Raw genomic sequence first — 9,452 nt, forward strand, 5'->3', positions numbered from 1 at the left:
TGTGGCATGGAACTGACTTTGACTGACATCATGAGCTCCATTTGAGGCAGCAAAAGCAATGAAAGGGAGTGTTGTCAATGGCAGCTGCTGGGCTTTCTCCTCGTGCATGGCAAAAGTCCTAGTCCTGGATGGGCTGTTGTTGCTGGCTGGCCGAAGGTCCTTCTGTCCTGTGCATCTGTGGTAATGGCCTAGCCCCTAGAAGTCCTAGATCCTTGTAGCTGATGGCAATCTGGACAGAAAACTGTCTTTTTAAAACCATAAAATAGGAGGATCATGAGGGGCAGTCTAGAAATAGGTCCCTGATTGGTTCAGTGCCATGAGAAGCACATACAAATTGGAGGAGGCGATGAAACTTCGGAGTGAAGTAAGCCAAAGATCCAACAGAGTACGAGCAGCAAGAATAATGAGGGACAAGGACAATGTGCTGATTAGATTTCACAAAGCAACATGGGACCAACGTATACCAAGTATGCCGAACAACCTAAGAGGTGCGATTAACTCGAGACAAGGAACACACTCTGATTGGATGTCCTAAAGCATCACAGGAGAGGCGTCAAATCAATTATTGCTACTTTGTTGAAGAACCCTGTATACATCTAACGAATCTCTCCCCAGCTTCAAAAGTACTGCCAAGAACAGACCACCAAGTCTCTATGAGGATATTGCATTCTCCTTATTCCTCCAGCACTCCCTGCTAGAACATGGAGCATTTACCTCATCACTAGACTTCTTTTAGAAATTCACTGGCAAGATAGCAGGTTAGCCCCTCTCCCGCCCTGAACATGTAAGTGGTCTTTTTTTATGCATTTTTACAGTTTTGCAATTTGTACACCGTTATGGGATGAGATCAGATAAGCAACCTAACGGTGAAGCCTTTGGCTGACTTCTGTCTGTGGATAGCAAGATCTGGGTGTTGTGGAAGCTCTGTTGCAACACATTATTCCTTCATCTCCCAGAGATTTGCCTCACAATGGGGATTGAGTTTATCTTTTAGTAATATTTACTATTACAAGTTAGATTACAAAATGGTTAGTCTCCCTCTCTAGTAAACCTTTATCCTCTCATCTCCCAGCTCTCACACACTCATCTTATTTTTGCTTTCTGCAACACCAATAAACACGGTGACACTTTGCAATGGTAACGTTCTTAATGTTTCTCTTTGAAAATCAGTCAATTGCTAATTCAGCTTTTCCACTGCTATAATTATGCTTTTTTTTTAAAAAATAAACTGTATTTACATTTTTCCTCCAACATAGTAGCAACAGGGAAAGAACATCTGTAGGCAACCAACCTTTATGAGGTTCGTCACACAGGCCAACATTATAGTTATCAAGAGTTTCCTTGAATTCTTGCGAGGACTCGAACACTGAGTGATGGGGAAGTGAAACCTGACATTCACAGTCACTGTCTAGTCGTAGCTGTAAAACAGAACGTGCTGCATTATTAAAGAGTTCATATTGCATCTCACACCTTCTCGTGTTGCAATTCATGCATGCCAGCCGTTCTTCTGTGGTCTTGCACTGAAGAAAATGTCAGAAAGAAAAACATAGTTTGGAATGAACGACTAGACTTGTGTTTGCGGATTTTGAGATTTGCAGTGTGTTAACACGTTCATTCGGAATGACGATTGGAGCCATCTCTTCATGTGTGTTCATGGTAAAATGTACTTTTTCTTGACTTTTTTTTGCGGTTGTATGTAGAGCGAACATGGCCCATGAACCAGACAAAGGTCTGATTCGCAGAATCGGCCCTTTTGCGACCATAAAATAGCCTTTTCTTATGTAAGAAACCCAAATTGTGATTTGGTAACATGGTATTGAACCGCAATGTAAGTTTGTAACTATGTCAGTATTTGGAAGAGGTGTATTTTATTGAATATATTATTGAGTGCGTACTTTTATTACATGTTTAGTTACACTTTACATTTTTTGTAAAATGCACCCTGCATTAAATGTAAGGAAAATGGGTTGTATTTAAAAAAATTAATTAATCTGCTTATTAAAAGCAATCACAGAAATGATGGTCTTCTGACGTCAGCAGGCCACCATCCCTGTGATGATTACAATTCATATTGCGTCACAATTTGTGACCTATCTCATTGATATTCATGAGAAAGCTCAAATTAGGACCCACTACTAATCTTTATTTTGCAGTCTGACCTATTAGTACACAGGTTGGTATGCAAAATAGCACACTGGTCACAAAAATGCTGGTTGAATATATCAATCCGTATTTTGCACCCAATGTTTCGCACATCTGTCCCAAAGTGAGTTATTTAGGTCCAAATGTACTATCGCTGGATTTTGCAACTTCCTAAGTGCAACATTTTGCAACTCACAATTAGGAAGTCACAAACTGCGATGTACAACATTGTCTGAGGCACTGTTTGCGATTCCCAATGGGTTGCAAATGGACCTGCCTTGTCAATATTCATGAGGCAGGTCGCAATGTGTCACCCATTGGGAATGGCCTGAAGTCACAGGGATGGTGGCTTGCTGGGGTTAGCAGCATTTCTGTGATTGTTTTTTAAATAAAGCAAATGTTTTTTCTTTTAAAGAAAAAAGGGGTGTGTTTCAAAATGAAAAGTTTGCTTTTCATTGTTTAAAAGAAGGCAGTGGTCTGTGGGACCACTTCCTGCTCTTAAAAAATGTTTGCACCCAGATTCACAGACACCTTACCATTTACAAATGGGTTACCACCTCCGTCATGAAATCGGTAAAATGTGAATGTTTTTGAGACTGCATTCCAGTAACAAAACATTCAGACATGTCCCTGCGACTCACATTAGGAAGAGAGGCCCTTGACACACCTCTTCCTAATACCGACTCGCAAACCCTATTTTGCAAAAAGGTAGTAGGTTACCGAATCGCAAAATAGGGTTAGGACATGTCAAAAAGCTATTTAGCGGTCACTAATGGCCTGATTCGTCGTTTGCTACTGCTAAAACCTTTTGTGCATTTGGCTCTTAGCGTATGGCGAATGCAGAATACAGAGTTTAGGCTCACCATATTTAAAGTGTAGAGCCATGTATGCTCCCTTTGTATAGGCATTAATATGCTCTAAATAGGGAAATTGGGGCATCCACCAATTTATGGTGATGTTTTACATCGGCCAATTGATAAGCCACCCCCAACAAATTAATACTCACATATATGGGAGTATTGCAAATCCAAGTTCATACATACAAACATACAGTAAATAAACAACGGGATGACAGTCCAAAGGGGCAAGAATACAAGTGAGAGAAGAGCAGTTGTCTGAAATTATAAAATTGAGAACAACTACATAATAGAGAGAACTTAAATGCAAGTAATTTAAGCAGTGATGTGGTAGTAACATCAACCAATGAATAATGACAACATTTAAGGGAAAAGTGCTGAGGCAAATTAACTGTTTTGAGAAAGAAGGCACGAGTTGCAAGATGTACACTTACTCGTATAAAGTAGTTAAGGAAACATGAAGGGGAATGAGAGAAACACCTTGTGGGTATCAGATGAGAGAAGAGTGAAGAGAAACTGCAAGAAAAACAAGGGGCAGTCTATAAGAGGTGAACACAAGAGTTGTGTGGTGAAGAGCAGAAGTGAGAGTAAACCACGAAGAGAGATTAACGGGGTGATTCTAACATTGGCGGGCGGCGCAGGCCGCCCGCCAAAGTTCCCCCAACAGAATACCGCTACGCGGTCAGAAGACCGCCGTGGTTATTCTGTGTTTCCCGCTGGGCTGGCGGGCGACCGCCAGAAGGCCGCCCGCCAGCCCAGCAGGAAACCCCTTCCCACGAGGAAGCCGGCTCCGAATGGAGCCGGCGGAGTGGGAAGGGTGCGACGGGTGCAGTAGCACCCGTCGCGATTTTCAGTGTCTGCATGGCAGACACTGAAAATCTCTTAGGGGCCCTCTTACGGGGGCCCCTGCAGTGCCCATGCCATTGGCATGGGCACTGCAGGGGCCCCCAGGGGCCCCACGACACCCCTCACCGCCATCCTGTTCCTGGCGGTCACAACCGCCAGGAACAGGATGGCGGTGCCGCCATGGAGGATTCCTCAGGGCAGCAGAAAACCGGCGGGAGACCGCCGGTTTTCCGTTTCTGACCGCGACCATACCGCCGCGGTCAGAATGCCCTTGGGAGCACCGCCAGCCTGTTGGCGGTGCTCCCGCGGTCGTTGACCCTGGCGGTCAATGACCGCCAGGGTCAGAATGACCCCCTGTCACGGAAGATGCCTTTGCATTTCAACTGAGTGAATTTGAAAGGTTTATAGAGTTAACATAAATTGTCACATAGGACATGTGGTGTATCATGCAACACCTGTGCTGTTATGACTGAATGATGTTCTACAGCTTCATGTTTTGTAATGCAGGAATAACTATTGTACTTTGGAATGAGTCATATGAGTCAGATTGTTTTTTCACATGTAGAATCAAAATGAAGATAAAAGCCTGAGGAACACTTAGTGAGTGAGCAAGGTTAAAGATGACTGACAGCATGAATGTGTTTAATGTGTATTGGAAGGACCAAGAGAGGATGTATAACACTACAGTGCATGCCTTTTCCGCGCAGATGCCTTTATCACACATGCTTTCCCCCCTCTTGTTTACTCCTTACCTTACTTTACCGCCAACCAACCCTAAACCCTAAAATTGCCCATACATTTCTTTACTACTGCTCACCACTGAAACTTAAAATTACTTCCCTTTACACAGTGTTATTTAAGAAAATGCAGGGGAGCAGAATGGGGAGGGAAGGTCAAGAGATTCTGGAAACAAGGCCTAGTGAAGACACTGATGTGGATTGAGGGTAGGAGGAATTCTGATATAGGAGGCATGGCAGAGAAAGACATTGTGTGGGGAGGGTGATGAGAGTGTAAGGGACACTAGCTGTAGAAGGAGTGCAATGATCATTGCTCAACAGAGAGATAGGGTCAGTATCGACATCAACATTTTCTGTCTGACGTATGTGAGATAGCAGGAGTTAAAATGGTCTATGGATCTACTCATCACAAGTTTTTTTAGCCAAAAATTGCACTCAGGCAGCTCCATGCACATGATGAGATCCATCCATCACATGTCTCCCTAGACCAGGGCCGCAACTAGACCTGAGTTTCGGGGGGTGGGACCACTACGTCAACCACAGTGGTGGGGCTACCACTTCACTTAATGTGGGAAGAGACACTGGCAGAACCAGTATAAGAATGCCTTTAATGTGCTAACACAAGTAAACAGCATTCATGCATGCCTGTATTTTCATGCATCAACACATTACAGGCACATCTATTGGGCATTGCCAATTATTTCCACTCAGACACTAAGCACTGCTGGAGCTTCTAGAGAATCCACCAGACCTGCGAGTATCAGATACCTGCACGATGTTTCATACCAACAAATCTTATGCCTATCTTGTCCCCGGTACTATTGATGTTAAGGCAGTTAAAGTGCGAAATCATGATATGCCTGGGTAAGGTGAGGTTTGTAATGGCCAGTAAGTGCATGGGATATGATTCTCCAGAGAAAGACGCTCTGTTTGCTGCATGAGTTGGCTGTGAACCCCCAGGCACATAATCTGGACCACAGCCCATTGTTTTTGCGTACGTACGAAGTCCAGTATGCAGATCGCTTGCACTTGTACTCGCATTATTGTTAGAGGGGTATGGCATCATATTGTTTACAAGCTCATCCTAAAAAATCCTATAAATAGAAGGAGCAGTGCTAACATTTAATGCTTCTAGCTTGCTTACATCGACATTGACATTATCGTAAGGCACTTTAGAATCGGGGTGAATATTTTAACCCATCATCATCAAATCCACTGTCTCGAGGAGGATTTAGACTGGCAAGAAGGAGCATCATGCACATCTGGAAAAATACTGCAGGGCCAAGGTTCACATGCTAAACTATCATCTTCATGTTTCATGGGTCTCTCCCACCTTTATCTGCTTAAATATGGTCAATAGCTGTTCGTGTCTGGACTATAGTAATGGAATGCCACCTTACTCAGTTCATCCCTTTAGCGGAGTGGAAACTTCAGGTAGGCTTCAAACCACTGTTTTCTACAGTAGTGTATCAATTTAGTCAGTCGGCACCACATCTTCTTTAATATCTTAAAACTAGTGCATGGTCTAAGGGCAAGCTACATGCAAAGTTGTCCTTCCTAGAGCAGCGCTGACAAGACACGGAGATCCTTTAGGTAGTCAATACAATTCAGATTTGTGTTTTACATCACACAGTCACGCTGCCTGGAGTGACTGCATCTTATCACCTTCTGATGGCGAGGCAAGACAACCAATGTATGCCACGAAGATTTGGGCACTCTTGGTTGAGTTCCTTTAGAAAAGATGTCATACTAACTACAAAGTATCTGAATTATTTGCAGGGTGTGCTAATGCGTAATGCGCCAAAATCTTGTCCGTTTCTTGGTTATATACCCTTATGTAATGTAGGGTTAATAATTACATGTGCAACCCTGAATGAATCAACAATTTTTTGCAAATATGGATGTTGCTCTTTCTCAGACTTTATTTTAGTTTTAAATCAACCATACGGGGAATGTGGACAAGGAAGTCTCTGGCATGGTACAAAGGAAGTGCACACGAGTGTGAATAAATACATGACAATATAATTAGTCAGGGTCACAACACTACTGACAGTACAGGAGTCCTCCATTACTTTCTCTGAATGGGTATCACACCCTGAATGTGAGTAGGGTCACTTTCTATTTGTCCAGCAAAGCATATTAGCAGTCACAGCCACACATACTCTGTACCATGTGGGATAACATAGGGCCATACACCAACCACACAGTAAGCGAGTTCAGTAGTATTCTTCTACTGATGTAGACCCACTCCCGCTCCGGTCTCTTCTGCCTCAGTAGACCAAGCCAAGAAAGCCTGAGAGGGCCCCCAAATGTCTCTTGAGCATCTACTAACCGGAAGCAGTTCGCAATAACTATCCTACTGCGTGTTACAATATGCCATGCCATTCCTTCAATGTCAGTAGCGGCCCACAGGCCCATTTCGTTGCTATTCCGTGTCTCACAAGCAGCAAGCCGATAGCTGCCATCTGCCTGGCAGTCCCCAGGACATCCCTGTCATACCCCAGTAGTGCTAGTAAGGAGGTCAGCTTTAAGAGTTCACCAAAAATCTCCCTGAGCTCCTTCTGTACAGCCTGCCAAACCTTAGTACCCCCAGGCAAAACCATGCTACATGAGCAAATCCTGCCTCCTCCTTGCTACATCGGTGTCAACTAGAATTGTCATGCAGCCCATATCAGAACATACGGGTCATGGCATAATACACCCTGTTGAGGTATTTGAAGTGCAGTAGCCTGTTTCAGCTGTTGAAAGAAATGGATTTCACAACCAAACAGGAGTAGGTCCATGCTCGTCATTAATAGTTATACCCAAATACTATTGCCAATCAAGCCTAACCTTTGTGATTCCCGGTCGCCATGCCTCCTGCGCAAATGCATAGAGTTTCTCAACAAAGCGGTGTGGTTTAGTCATCTGCAATCAGTGTATCAATGCCAGTAATTCCGAGGGTTCAAGTAAGTCCTCCCAAGGAAGTCACACATTCTGTGGCATGCCCTGTAATAGTAGACAAATATGGATGTTAATTTATATTAGTTTGAAGCTTTATGGCTCTGAGTAAGCTTACTAATTGTCTAGTAGGCCAGGAAGCATAAGGCTCAAAGTTGTACCTTTGCACATTTCCCAGCAGCACAGTCTCACTTTCAAACCTGGCAGTTGGAAGAGGGATTTTTGGGTGAATAATTAGCCAGTATGTATGAATGATATCTTTTTCTCAAGGACGTCCAGCACTTCCTCGGCAAGAATACCCTGCCACCAGCTCTTTGGATAAGTTTTCGCTGAGAGTAATAATTTTCTGTCACCATTGTCACCATTGACTTGTGTTGTGTTGTGACTTGTGTTGAGGTAAAACAAATATACTGTAGTCTAATTTTCTATGAACTTTAGCTGTATCCTTCGACTCACAATTTTAAGTGGGAACCCTGGTCGTTTTAAAAGACCATTGTCTTTGAACTTCTGCTGTGATGCTTGCTATTTTGCATTGAACGCTATTTGGACTTTCAGCTTACCAGTGTGGCATGTTTTTCTTTTTAACACCCCATCTGTAGACAGTGTGCTTGTAAATGGTGAGGGGAAAAGTAAGTAGAAAAGGAACATGGTACCATGGTAAAAGAGGAACTGCACCTGATTCAAAAATTCTAACTAATGCATGTTGCTCTGCTTTTTTGTTTGTTTAATAACTGATTGTGTAAACGCATTTTGTACCGTGATTGCCCAGTATTATATAAAGTTGTTTAAAAAAAGAGCCAACTAACATTTTTCGATTTTTTGTTTGTTTCGCAATAAGAACTGAAAAGTCTAATTGCTCCATCTTGGCCTGTTGTAAAATGTTAGTGTGATGTAGACCAGTCCGAGTGGTTGGCAGAAGGTTAGGCATGTTTAAGCAGAAGACTAGGAGGTCCAGCAACCACAGGCTGGATGACAATGGAAGACCGGCATCTAGTAATGAACTGAGAGCAAAGATAGTGGCGGCTTGATTTTTAGACATATTATGACTGTTTACTCATCGACCCTGCTATGCAGTCCAAATGCTTCTGCCCACAGGATGTTGACCTAAAATGGGGAACTGGGCATACACCAGGACTCAAATTGTCTCAATGCAATAGCTTATTATAATTCATAATTCAATGTTCATAGTAGTGACAAGTTGATACATTTCTTGACCAGAGTAGCGAAGGGTGAAAAGGGTGCCATCATGAGTTGAAGATTTCCCCTGCATTTTAAATCTACATGTTGGAGAAACAAGTACATCTTGTTGACCACCAGTTATGCAGTTTTAACTCTTTTTTAATTTCTCTGTTTCGCCCTGGCACTGCACAACCATACAGTAGGGCAAATTCACATTAGGATATCACATACTGGTTGGGGTTTATGAACTCCCTTAATTTTAGGGTTGTATCCCACATTAGTTTTTACAACCTGACAATCTAAGGAAGAGTCCTTTGATGAAGAATACCACCTTAGGGTAAGTGAGGCCTTTAAGATTTTTGGGGAGTGAGGAGCTGTTTTAAGTAATTATGTCACCAGAGGTCTGTAGGGTGGGAATATATGTTTAGCATTGTTTTACAAATGTGTTACAATACATTCAACAACATCTTTAACTATTCATGGGTAGAGGAAAAACATGGATTAAAAATAGTAGCTATGTCTAAATGTATTATTTGTTATAGACCATATATTAAACACACATTTGCAATGCAATAGGTGTCACATTTGTGAGAGTTAGACCTATTGGCATTGCAAATGACAATGTCTTTTACCTATGTGTTTTGGTTTGGAGTGTAGTGGATGTATGCCAAGTGCCACAGCAGCCCTCCCAGGCCTGTTGGTGCAGGAGAGAGGACACAACAAGGCCGCCCTCTTGGGAATGTGTTTGCCT

This window comes from Pleurodeles waltl, chromosome 1_1 (genome assembly GCF_031143425.1).
Source record: "Pleurodeles waltl isolate 20211129_DDA chromosome 1_1, aPleWal1.hap1.20221129, whole genome shotgun sequence".
NCBI lineage: Eukaryota > Metazoa > Chordata > Amphibia > Caudata > Salamandridae > Pleurodeles > Pleurodeles waltl.